The sequence below is a fragment of the Zerene cesonia genome, chromosome 20, assembly GCF_012273895.1.
Source record: "Zerene cesonia ecotype Mississippi chromosome 20, Zerene_cesonia_1.1, whole genome shotgun sequence".
Taxonomy (NCBI): domain Eukaryota; kingdom Metazoa; phylum Arthropoda; class Insecta; order Lepidoptera; family Pieridae; genus Zerene; species Zerene cesonia.
The window spans coordinates 10,062,120-10,076,649 of NC_052121.1; the positions used below are offsets into that span (position 1 = coordinate 10,062,120).

At 34.2% G+C, this 14,530-nt stretch overlaps 1 protein-coding gene across 1 annotated transcript in view; it reads right to left on the bottom strand.

The window, feature by feature from the left end:
- LOC119834893 (disintegrin and metalloproteinase domain-containing protein unc-71-like) overlaps positions 1–14,530 on the bottom strand; it is a 316,054-nt gene that overhangs the window by 93,295 nt on the left and 208,229 nt on the right. The window lies entirely within an intron of this gene.

A 14,530-nucleotide genomic window follows, 5' to 3' on the forward strand; every position in this document is an offset into this window, starting at 1 on the left:
CAATGCCGCTTTTCATGCCTTTCACGGCGCATATTAATATTTATGAGTGTGAATTACTCGAACACGCTCCATATAAATTATTATAATTGCAGCTCTGAAGCTGTGAACACTCCGTACGTACACCAAGATCACATTTTTATAATTACCTGTATTATACGTGCATACGTACTTCATGATCTCACAGAATCACTACATAGTATAAAACAAAGTCGCTTTCTCTGTCTGTATGTCCCTATGTATGCTTAAATCTTTAAAACTACGCAACGGATTTTGGTGGGGTTTTTCTTAGTATATAGAGAGATACAAGAGGAAGGTTAAGGTTATATGTACAATAACATATTTTAAACTACTCCGAATTTAACGTTTGCGAAAAAGCTTGAGCAAAAGCTAGTTAAAGTATAAAAATGTATTATTTGTAACCCGTATTTAAACGCTATGTAAACATTTAGACTTAAAAACAGATAGCTGTCTGGTGGGGCCCTGGAAACTAGCGTTATTCCTTTTACATCGGTAAAGGCTATGCTGACCTCCCCCACTAATCCGTCACCATTCACCATATTAATATACATATTGTATTTTATTTTTTAAGCTTTATTTTTGTTAATATTACAGTCTAAACTGTGCTTTTAATCTGTAGAGGTAATAATGTAATGTAACTAATAAAAATAAATGCGAAAGTTTGTAAGGATGTGTGTGTATGTTTGTTGGTCTTTCACGCAAAAACTGCTGACCCGATTGCAATGAAATTTGGTACGTAGATAGACGGACAACTGGAATAACATAAAAGCATCTTTTTATCCCGATATTCCTACGGAATACGGACTCACGCGGGTGAAACCGCGGGGCGCAGCTAGTACACTATAAAATTAAAGTGCCCCACAGTAAACAATATAACCAGACATCGTCACCATGAAAATTTGCAGAAGCGAAAGTGAGCAATCATTAACAAACCATTTTATAGGAAGTTGGCGCTTTCATGCATACAATCCAATGCAGCACTAATTGCCACACCCCAACGTTCAAATTAGAATAATAATAAAACGAAAACGAAATATAATACCTGCTCTACGAAATAGCTATCTCATATTCCCATAAAAGCTAATGGCTGTGATTTCAGTATGTTTTCAGTACATTGTTTTAACGCGATGCCTCCCCTTGATGTGGAAGGCGGAAAAAAACGATCGTACAGTGGTGTCGTAAACACAGCCTCGTGCTTGTTTACGTTGTGTACGCTTGAAGATATATACATACGCTGGTTTATATATCACCGTAAGTTTGTAAGTGCCGGATGTGACGGGTTAGTTTAGGCTAGTTTCAGACGCTGACTTTCGGAAATGACTGCCGAAACGTATGAACCTCTAAGAAGCGTTTTAGAATAACGCCGAGGTATCGGCGTTTGCGGTTTTGTGTGATTTATTATTTGTAATTTTCCAAAAGGCATTCTATTTCTTCGGGTTTAAAGCTGATTTTTAGGCGAAGTTTCCATCAATTAGACTAGTAGTAGTTACATATTGTGCTATTGTTATTGCTGCATTGTAAAGACATAGCAGGAATATATAGGTAATAGGTACTTATTTAATTTATGTATAATTAAGCATGTTCTTTTTGTCTGAAGATAGCCCAGTAGTCTGGAGCGTGAAATAGGCTTCCTTATACCGCCATGTAACGTATTATTGCCATGGAAATTTCTTATGATTACCCGGGCGAAACCGCGGGTGCAAGGTTGGTAATAAAACATAAAAGCATCAGGTCTAGATGTGCAACACAGTATTTATTACATTTATTTATTACTATTTGAATATACAATAAAATTTAATATGTTTTTTTTAATGAGATACATAGATTTAACAAGATAATTTTTTGAATTTAAATAGATCTTCACTCCCCGAACTTAAAAGGTAAACCGGTAATATTATATAATTATCGAAATTATCACCATTTCGAACAATCGTTGAAACTTCTTTGGCCGTCTGGTTTATAATTGAAACAAATTGGCGGCAAACTTAATTGTTCATGAAATGGCGCAGTATCGCTGTCACGATGCAACCGAATAATTAATCTGAATCACCTATTAATATTCATTATGCAAATTAGTTTTTTTTTTTTTTTTGGTTTCATATTAATTATTTAGGCAACGGCTTTAGTAGAATTGAAATATTTGAATAAATTTCAGCACCTTTTTGAAAAATTGTAGAAAAGTTGGTGCTCGACTCTTTTATTGGAATGTTAAAAGATTATCAATTTTTGTTAATGCAATGCAAGGGAATAGAAAAATAATTATCAGACACTTTAAACATCATGGTATGACAGAACATATTTCCCATAGATTTATCATTATACATTGTGTTGTATCATTGTATAAAATACAAAATACAATAGGTTTGTATGTGATAATATGAATTCGCTGTAATATCCTTTAAATACTTGGTCACAGTTTCTTATAATTTAAAATTGTAAAAGAAAAAACAGCAGAAATATAAATTCTATAGGGACTGGGATCACGGATCCGGTGTTCGAAATTCGACGATATTACGAATGGCTGGCAGCTCCATTCCAATGCTCGTATTCCGTTAAAACGTACATTTAGGAAATTGCATTATAACACGAAAACAATATTTATGTTTCGTCGCAATACGTGAAAATCTCTAAAATACGCACGAGAAAGCTGCCCACTGCGTATTAATATGTACATTAGTTATTCATGATTCAAAGTTTTAAAACATATCAGCCCGCCAAATAATTCGAACCAATTTAAATTTAGAATTTCATACGGATATCAAATAAGGCTCGACATTCACGCTAAAATCACACTATCTAACCCAATGACACGAAACACGAAGCGAATGCAAATGCGGTGGGGTCGGTATGAATGACGGTTGTTTTAATAATTAAGCCAACATTTGAGTCACAAATGCATCACCGAACTATGATAATCGTCGCCATGTTAGAATACTAAACAGCGTGGGTTAATAATAATTTCGATTGTGTCGACCGCAAATCGTCACGTATTAAATGCGTATATGCTTATCACGATAATTTGTGAACTTTAGGAGGATATTAAGAGAGATCTATACCGATGCTTTTAAGCCGACGACGTATGAGAGAAATTTTTCGTAAGATAAACATTTTATTTAAAAGTAATTTCAATGAAGAGCAATGTCTTGTGCTAAAGTAAGTTTTGCGTCCAGTTAATTAAAGCGTTTATATTTAATTGGTGGCCCGACCCGACTTCATCCCTAGTTTAACATTTAGCGTGTTTAAAAATTACATGAAACATTTAACACAAAATATTTTTTTATAATATCATGTTAATATAACAACTTTATTAATTGTGAAGCTCGAGAAAGCAATGCAAAATAAATATTAAGGAAAATTAATTTCCCCGCAAAACCACGAATCTGATGTAAGCACAGGTTTCATTTAATTTTAATTCTGTTCATTTGTAATTATCCATTTCATGTTTCGTCAAATTGGCCATTAATATGTATTTCACTTAATTTCGATATTCTTTATAAACTACGGCTGAAATTTTGGCGTATTTGCTGCCGCTCTGTATCATTTTCCTCAATATATTTCATGGAGATTTCATTCTAATCAAATAAAATAAGTAAAAAAATCTTAATCATGATTGGCTTGATCAATGCTAGCTATTATTCAATCACAATACACTTTGTATGTGTACATTATTTCTTTTCTATTAACCTATTTATGAATTGTAACATCACTATCCCTTTAAGAAAAAAATCAAATCTGGCGAAAATTAAATGTCAAACGTCACTTCGACCGCCATCACCAGTGAGTTGACAGCGCGCAGTACGTTCGGAAATCATGTTAGGATGTCCAATATTCATACAATTGTAGCAACAAAATGAACCAATATAACTACAGGAAGGGTAGTAATTTGATTCTCAATCGATAGTACTCGCTGCTTAGATGTGAAAAGGAATAAATTTATTGTTCCCTTTCGTCAGCGAATTTCATGTTTTTGACGAATCGTTCATGTGAAAGCGGCATTCGCCGATCAAAGGGAAGCTATTGGTGATTGTGTTCCGTTATAAGGTTTCGTTTTATTCATATAATTGTAATATTTTTGTTGCTATTCCGCGCTCTAAATATAATTAAAAATTGAACGGTTCAAAAGCATGGTTAGTCGGACAAAAGATTTTTCTTCGTTCGACGTGGTTAACAATACGAAAATAATTAAGTATTCCAAAACTGAACTTCTAGCATAAAGAAGCTTCTAGCATGAGTCGCGTCCTATCAATACATTTAAATAACTAAATTGGTAACAGCGAAATATTATTATTCACGACCTTTAGCAGTAATGCGCACAACATATCGCTTTCAATAAAATTAAGTGCTGAATGAGAAGCGTAGATCGGAACGCTTGTGACGTTTCATTCCGCAATCGAATAACCGAAGTCGTTTTAAATCGTCGACGTGTACGGAATGGAATTAGGTGCCGAGCGACCGTGAGCTGGGGTGTATAAAATTATTAATTGAATTCATTAAATATGGTTACGTGAGTCTCAGTCCGGGACAAGTGACCGGGACTCGTTATATGTAGGTAGGTTAGGAGTAAAGGGTGGAAACACGCCCGCTACAATGAAGACAGTAATTATAAAACGTAATAAATATAACTATATAAGACTTAAACATAATTTAATGAAAATTTAATTGATTTTTGATTTATCATACAAGTATACGAACAAAAAATATTTAGTCCTGGCGACTGTATTCAGCATAATAAGATAAACTCCTGAAATTATTGTATTATCACAGGTCCTTGAGAAGCGTACAAAGGTTGAATTAAATCGTTCGTTCAAAATCAGTAAGTGAATGCATCGGTAACATACAAACATATAAAGATAATAAGATTATAAAAACAGTAAAATAATTATCCATTTCTGACCTACGAATAGTATCTAAAGCATACGGCAATATAAAAAAGTGGTTGAACATCAGCAGAATGTTGATACGCTATAACGTGGATGTTGAGGTCCATACCTCATAGACTTGAGTGCAATCTTCTAAGTTTCACACCTTGGGCTGGCTGAAGTTAAACCTTAGCTTTGTCAAGTTTAACCAGTAAATGTTTTTTTTTTATACTGTTGTGTGTTCGATGGTTTTTTTACTTCATAACAAACAAAATAATATCCAAGGTGATTCACTTATAATTTATATTTTTAAACGTTCTTCGCTTGGAGCTTCACCCGAAGATCAAAGGACATTCACTACTTAGCCTCCCAACTATTTAAATACAAAAAATCATTCCATAAAATCGCTCCGTTGTGTCGTGAAAGAAAGGCAAACAAACACACCTTCGCATTAACAGTATTAGTACAAATTGTTAGTGATTCTAAGTCAATTATAAATTATTAAATTACCAATTATAAAGTCATCTTTAATTGGAAATATCAACTAAGACCTTCGCTCAATAAAACGATGGGCAGCATGAAACATTGACCCAAATAAGTATCAATCCGGAGAGAAATCATTGAAGGGCATAATCCCACCTCAATTATATCGGTCAAGGGGCTTGTAATGCTTCGAAAAAAATAACATTTCATAAAATTGCGATAACCTTCACATTAAATGAATATTTATATAAAATAAAATCGCGTTAAAATATTTCAGAGCAGAGCGTCCGCTGTCAAGCGATATTTTCAAGCATCAATCTTATCACCAACAATTTGTATTTCCCGTTTCGCGCTATAAATCTATCACCAATCGGAACCTAACCCCGTCCAACCCTTGATTGGTAATACGTCGGTCAAAAAGGCCCAATTCATCCTGGGAAGCGGCCCAGGTAACAAATCACGGCCCCGCTCACAGCTCGTATTAACCGGGTTATTGTGGAACTGGTTCCAACTCCAGAAATGGTCTTTTACTCACTTATTGTCGTTAGATTATAAATTATGATTGCCTATCCCATCACTCGTGTAAATAAAATTATAGTCGGTATCGACAAGATTTAAAATCAATGTTTATAAAACAGTTTATTGTGTTAAAAAAGCGATATTCTTTATTGCCTTTTTGGACATAATTCATTTGTTGTTAATTTAAACAATTAAACAAAAGACGTAGACGTGGATAAAGATTTTAAATTGTCAATTTTTTACTATTTAAACTCTTCAAACGAAAATGCGATTTATACGATTAGATTACAACCTAAACGATTATCTTTATTATGAATTGAAATATGTATAATTACCTAATCACTTACTTCAAAAACCATTATCTCATTAGATAATACCCAATTCCAATTAGAAAACTTCTACTCCCGTCCAAAAAGGTCCAATTAAATATAATTATCACGCCGACTACGATAACTCGCACCAAAAGGATCAGGAAACGAACGATTCTCAAAAGGGTGAATTACTTTCAAACTAAAACACGACTACACGTGTAGTCGCCATCTTTAAACCAACAGCTAATACCGGGAATGGTTAAATTTTCAGTACAACACTGGAACGTAATTACACGTGCTGGGTCGCCGGAACGAGGGACAAAGGGCCTATCGAATGACACAGAATCGGCTGACCTTTTTATTCCATCGCGTCAATATTGACAAAAATGTCGCCGGTCATAATAAATTGGGAGTCGGGGTCGGGCTGGCCACGGCGCTGGTTTCGTGTTAATTTGAAGAATTTCTTAAGGTTTCACTTCACACACAATCTTTTTTGTAACATTTGTACTAATAGTCATTCCCGCACCGTTCCCGACTCCGTGGGATTTCCGTCTCTAACTTTATCTATGGCAAATATCATCCAAATCGGTTCAGTGATTTTGGGCGTGAAGAAAAAACAGACAGACAAATATATAGAGTCACTTTCACATGAACAGAATTGTAATACTTTATCGCGGAAGGCTATCCTTACTTGTATCATTATATGTGGTTTGTTTTTGTTTATTCGTCTTTGTTTGTGTTTGTAGATAGTTAAGAGTATAGATAGCCTACATCTCATCCCCATAAAACTTCCTTTGACAACGCACGCGAAGCCGCGTTCGGAAATCTAGTGGGCTGCAAAGCGTCACGCTTAGGCCAAAAGCCTAAAGCGGTAAAAACAATATACTCTTAAAAGCAGATTTAATCGTGTGGGCTAGCTAGTACACGTATAATAAATTCATAATATATTCCAGACATAATAACCTGGGTACGCAATTAATTGATTGTTATTCTTTCATTAAATATTTCAGATATCTGAGAACAAAATAAAAGAGAGGCAGACGAATATATATTTTTATTAGACTTTGAGTTATGAGCATACGTCTTGTTGTCTTGAGAAATCCAACTTCTTACAATTCGTACATAATACATAGTATTTCTGTTCTTACATGAAGCCTTCTTAAGTTAAATTATATCGTATTAAATACGTATGTTATTATATAGTTTCTCTTACTATTTCCTAATGGCTGACATGGGTTTATTGTTTCTTTGCTACACGTAATGATAAGAGAAATCATGTAGGTTTACAACTAAGTACAATAGATAACATAATTGCATCTGAGCTATTTAATTCCAGACACCTTTTGGTTAAAACTAATTATATAAAAAATAATATTCAATAATAAATTTATGATATATATAATATTAGCTGTTGACCCCGGCTTCGCCCGAGGTAGATGCATAGCCTATGTCAATCAATAAAGTTGCAGCTTTCTAATGGTGAAAGAATTCTTGAAATCGGTCCAGTGGTTTTTGTGTGAAAATATAACAAACATAGAAAAATACAAAAGTTTCCTCATTATGATATTAGTATAGATAAAATTTTTCATTTGCATCTGAATATATTTTCTTGTCATTCATAGAAACCCGAACCCTAAACTTTGGACTTAATTGAAAAAAAAAAAAAAACAAAACGTTCGTCACAAAAAGGTTCGATATTTAAAAATCGCCAATTAATTTATATCCAAAGGCCGCTGAACGGTTCTCGATTACGATTGAACGAAAAATTCTTAAATTATTTAAAGGGTGAAGACAATAGGGTAATATGAGCTGATCTTTTTCAGCTTCCACTTATTCTTATAGCCAGGGATCGCTATAATTAGTTACATTAAGCGCACTTAATTAACTCTGTGACCTTGTGATTATCAGTGAAGAAGCCCTGGTTCTATCGCTTCGTTAATAATTAGGAAAGACGTTGCCAAGGTACGTTTTATGAGGGGAAATTAAATTTTCTATTAAGGAGATGAAGTCAAGTTACATTTTTCTAGTGGTGTATATAGATATTACATTATAGTACATTTTATATTCATAGAGATAATTAAATATCTATGGAGACAAATAGCCAACACACTGATATACCCATTTCTCTCTTTTAACTTGAAACGTTAACACTAATTTAAGTCGTACTAGCTGTAACCCGCGGCGTCACACGCGTTGTACCCGGGTAAGTAGCCTATGTGCTAATTCAGACTAACTAATAATTTTTAATTAACGAATAATTTCCTACATAACGACATAATGTTTCGCGTGAAAAAGTAACAAACATCCATACATCCATACATAAAAACTTACGCGTTTATAATATTAGCAGGAAAATACTACTTCACACTTTAAGTTTTAATTTTATACAAATAACCTATTAAAATTATTACCAATTAAAAACTCGGTTTAAATCCGACACAAAAATATAACCCACGCTCAGAGCATCCCATGATATACGCATCACACCTACGTATAAATCCAAGTCACGCAGCATATTTCTGTGGCTCGCAACTCACAACCCAGTGAACTTCCAGCAACGTCAATTACCTAGATTATATCTCCGAGGGGACCTCTTTGTGATGCTGCGGAATTTGTTTGGTATAATTCTTTCATTCTCGATGGGATATGTCGTTAATTAGACGGCAGCCCCTAAATAGTGTCCCGAGCTGCTAACATCATGGTGTATGTGGCTCGGGCACGTTCCTCTCGCGTCTCGCCCCTCCACCCCGCAAGATTCATCTGTCCAACGCTCAGCGACTGTATGGATTTTTAGACTGTGTGACGTTAATGAAATTACTTTTGAAAATGAGAAACATTATCATTTGACAGTTACTCCCAAAAGCGGCAAAATTATTATTTTCGTGAAATACTTACAAAAAAAAAAAATCCAAAGAGCAAATAGAATTTATTCTCCATACAAACTTAAAAAGAACTCGAGTGAGTAATTACGGATAAAGTAGCGGAGCGAATCGCGAATTTTATGAATTTTTCATACAAAATCTTGAATCGTAAATATCACGATTTTAACATATTCATCGCGGGCCGAGTTATTAGGAACAGAATGAAATAATCTTCACGGCAATTTTCATTTGTGCAAAATATTAACTTTGTTAAAACTTCGCCTTGGCTTTTATTTAAATTTCAAACTTAAATTAGGCATTCAATGGAAAAATGGGTAGATTTGTTTGCTTTCTTGCTTAATTGATATAATATAACCTATTTCATAAGTTGGCCTAAGTTCTAATTAAGATAAAAATGACCTGCTACGACCTTAAATCATAGAAGAGTTGGAAGATGTTTAAAACTACCCGCGAATAAAAAAAAATGTGTTATTGTATTTTGCTATTATATTTTTGACCCGTATCCTCGCAACATTAAAAGTTGAGGCCCGATTAACATACTGGAGACAATAAGAATAAATTTCTACTGGCTACAAGGATGTAATCCCAAGGATGCAATATCCGAATGTGTGTTTCACCATGCACCCACAAACTTGTTTTGTACATTTAATAAACCGTCCTGTGCATATCGATATCACGATATATGCATATTTTGTTAATACAAATGAAATAAATACAATCCTACTAATATTATAATGCAAAAGTTTGTAAGGATGTGTATATGTTTGTATTTCATAATAATAGTGGCATTTATCACAGATTATACAACAACATTGTTACACAACTATGAATATATACAACCTCTTTCGAAACATAAACTTCTCTAAAATCCCCAAAAGCGTTATAGACTAACACAGTAAGCAAGGAGAACTTTAAAAGGCGGGAGAACACAGCATTGTTTATTTTTCAGTTTGCGCTGAGTGCAAAAATATCTAACTAGATGTTTCTTAAATTTTATATTTGCTCTGTTATTTGGTACATTTATTTTGTAACTCGCGAAGCTCGGCGAAAAAATAAGAAACGTAAATAATTTTTTAAGCGGTGTATTTTTACGATGCTTTGTCTGAAAGCTGCTGCGCTGCAGACTTTTGGGTATATCTTATCGACATTTTGCGTCTAGTGGAAATGTTTTAATGCTTTTCTCAGAATCTTCGTGTATATGAACTTTTACAAATTCTTACCTTTTACCATGTAGGATTAAAAATCTCGGAACATAATATCTGCAATTGTCTGACGGATTTACTGACAGGTCGATGTCAGCCAATCAGTGAGTCAACTATTTATTTACCACTAGACGAACGTTCCGGCTCCACTCGGATATCAGGATTTTTGTTTCATTTAATCTGGATAAAAAGTATCCAATCACCCAATTCAGTTCATACCCTGTCTGTATACCAAATTTGATCAAAATCCGTTCAGTTGTTTCAGCGTGATTGACGGACAAACATCCAAACAAACAAACTTTCACATTTTTTATATTAGTGTGAAGAGACATTATTGCTTTAATAAGAATCGCCTGATGGTTGAATTTCAAACTTATCATCCAAAAACATACATTCGATGACCGCAGGAAGTATGTGAATGTGTATTTATAAAATTCTCGTGTCACAGTTTTCGTTCCTCCGAAACGGCTTGACCGATTTTGATGAAATATTTTGTGCCTATCCGGTATCTATGAGAATCAGCCAACATCTATTTTTCATACCCCTAAATGATAAGAGTAAGGCAGAAAAGCGTTTTGTCGGGTGCAGCTAGTGTATACATATAATAATAACAGTTACTGTAGACTTATAAGCTGTTCTAATATATGTATATGTTACCCTAAGATTGTAAAAACCGTTGGATTATAATGTAACTCGAGAGATATAGATATATATATTTTTTTATTTAATAAACCTAAACTAACCCAACGCATCATATTGAATGCCCATTTCACATTTTAAAAGTTTGCATTGATAGATCTACCGAATACTAATGCTTGTGCAGTTTGTATGTTCACAATCCCGCGTAATCTATCTCGCCTAATATTGATCTAACAGTATTTACAATTTTACAGTAAATAATATAATCCTACTAATCCTACTAATATTATAAATACGAAAATTTGTAAGGATGTGTGTGTGTTTGTTGCTCTTTCACGGAAAAACTACAAAACCGATTCGAATGAAATTTGGCACGTAGAGAGCTGGACAACTGGAATAACATATAGGCAACTTTTTATCCCGATATTCCTACGGGATACGGACTCACGCGGGTGAAACCGCGGGGCGCAGCTAGTAAATAATAATTGACACGACGGTATATTCGAAATTGAAAGAATGTTGAATTGTAAAAGTACTCTACACAAAGTATACTCTACTTCCCCATGGAAGTAGATGGTAGTAGAGTGTATTTAATTGCGATTATTTAACAAGATGAATCGTAAAAGTAATATAACATAACTAGCTGCACGCCTCGGCTCAGCCCGGGTTGTCATTTATCGTAATTAAAATTATTTAAACTATCCTACCTCTCAAGTTGGATCGAACTGCACATGGTGTGCGAATTTTATTATAATCGGTTAAGTGGTTTAGGAGTCCATTGAGGACAAACATTGTGACACGAGATTTATACATATTAAGATATATAGGATAGCTAACAATTATTATTATATAAATTGTACAAATAAATATAAAAGAAAAAACAAAACAATATCTGCTATATTACACCACCGTGAAAAGTGCATTCACAATACCATCGCGATGCACTTCGATCCCAAACAGATATCACGTAAGTGAAGATTTAGAACAAACACGATCAAAGCAATCCTTTAAGATAAGATCTCTATCTGATATGGAGTTGAATTCCAGCTTAGTGTAAACCCGGGGACAGGAACAAATAAAACTCCGTTCACAATGTTCATTTCACAAGACTTCTTTGCGACTAAATCCTCGCTTTAGTTGAGGGACGAAGTTTATTGAAGCTATCTCTATTGCCCGTGGTAGGGACTGTAATATATTTTCCGTTATTTTAAAATGAGGTAAATATTTTTAAAATAAGATTTATTTCGGTTTAAGAACGCTTTTACTTACAGCCTCAAAACTCCAATCTAAAAAATAATCTGTGATGATCTTGATTTATTTGAAAGGAAGTTATTTTTTTAATCACTATGAAATAGGGAATTAAACTTTGTATGTGATTAAAAATTTGAACAAAACAAGACCTTTGCTTTGACATCAAGTTTTTAAACACTTCAGCGACACTGAAATTGCATCTCTATCGTCATCACACAAGACACAATGTACGGAAGCGACGTGAATTAAATCTATACACCCGAAAGTCGTCCAATAAGTGCTTCATTGTCGCGCTTGTCAGTCGCACGCGGACACACCGCCGTGTGTGCGCCTTTACAAAATCGCGGCACAGTGTAGACGCAGCATTGTTTGGAGCGTGCCTCATTGTGGGAGTAATGAGACATTCTTTCGGCACTCGCTGTCCCCGGGTTTATTCTTAACGATAATGGCGCGTTTCTTTTGTGCAAAGGTGACACCACACTTGCTCGATTTTGTGCGACATTGTGTCTCGAAGCGTTCAGTTAATGAGATGAAGTGGAGCTGTGTTTTATATAACACTCATGTTATAACGCCCGGAGGCTTTATTATTTTTCTTTGATATTATTTCTGGTCACGTCAAAAAGTGATATGGGTGTTAACTTCTATTTATTCTGACTTCGTAAATATTATGTATTAGATAAAGATATTTGAGGAACGGAAAGGGAGTTGAATATGTATTGGATATAGAGAGGTTAATAATCTTGTGTGAAAACCAATCAGTAATTTGAAAGCAGATCTGCAAAAATACTCAATTAGATAGTAATATAATAGTCATTGCCTGTGCTATTAATAATATTCATAAAGTACTATAAACTAATGAAAAAAAATCACGAGCAAGCCCGATCAGATTCCAATGAAAATTAAAAGTATCGGTTTATTTAGCAATTAGAAAAAAAGCACTCGAAAATATTTAAAGGAATTAAAAACGTCGGACGATTAATTGGTATCCAATAAATGGGTTTCAGCTTTATCCAATAAAATAGATCCTTTATTCGAAAATAAAGTAAACTGAATTATTTTTAAATCGCCCGAAACGGGTTATTGATATTTATCGACGGGCGAGCGAAGCTCGTGATTTCATATTTAAATCTGGAATATTTAAATCGGTAACTTGCCAGCTAAGCCTAATGAGATTTTATTTATAAAATATTGAAAATAGGTTTACCTAAGTTTTCCGATAAAATAGAATTATAACCTAACGATCATTTCGATGCCTTCCGTTCAGTATTAGGCGATTTAGATAGACAAGTAGTGCCTAACATAATGATAATAAAGAGCATAAAACGACCATCAGCAAACCACAATATATGATATTAAGTGAAACACGCTGGCAATTAATGGATAAAACAATAATAACGTGACTGATTCTGTGCCTCAATATAACGAGACATTTTATAAGAACTCAAAACTTTTACATGTGGGGGTCGAGCATCCTTTCCATCAATCCTTTCCTTACCCCTTTCCTGTTAGCATTGGGCAGCACATTAGGCACTAGATCTGCGAATGAAAATGACATTAAAAAAAAACCTGCATTAATAATTCATTTACTCAGCACCGACCCTTGGTTCATAATATAAAGAATTCTTATGCTCATAATACAATTTCTGTCACAAATTAGCCGTCTATCAATTAAGGGCCCTTTTACCGCCCTCTTCGTGCAATATATTATAATTAGAGAGTAAGTAAAAGCTTTAATAACACGTTTTTCACATTATCCAATGGTAACAATGTGATCCCAGGGTTGATTTACCGTGCTACATTTGTAAATAGAGCCTTAAATGCAAATCTGGACTCGAGCCAGTTCACGCCTTTATTCGGTCTTACGAGAAGTTATTTTTAAATCGCTCCGTGTATTTGGAGCATCTAATTCTTCGCGTATTTTCCCCACCTCTACAGCTGAAACTGTCTTTTTTTTTGCATTTTTACCAAGCGACCGAGGATGGTCTTGGTAAGTTGCCCAAACTGTCCTGCTTCGATAAACTCAGGACTAATTAGTCTAGCGTCAGCGTTAACAGTTCTATGCTCTATTATCAAATACAGTACAGAGAGAACACTAATTTATAACTGTCTTCAAAAAAAGTCAAGGTTCTCGATTCGATTGTTTGTTTTTTTTTTGTTACCTCATAACTTTTTACTGGTTCACCCAGTTTTTTGATGATTATTTTTGTATTTGTAAGCGGTTGCTTGCTGTATCATCGTCCCATTTAAATTTGGTCTAGTTCTGACAATTTTCAGGCGCTTTAGTTTTTGTGTAAAATAATTAGTTTCAATAGAGATTGGAATGAAAATATTTGTTCATTTATTGAGCATTATAAAACATTTTTACG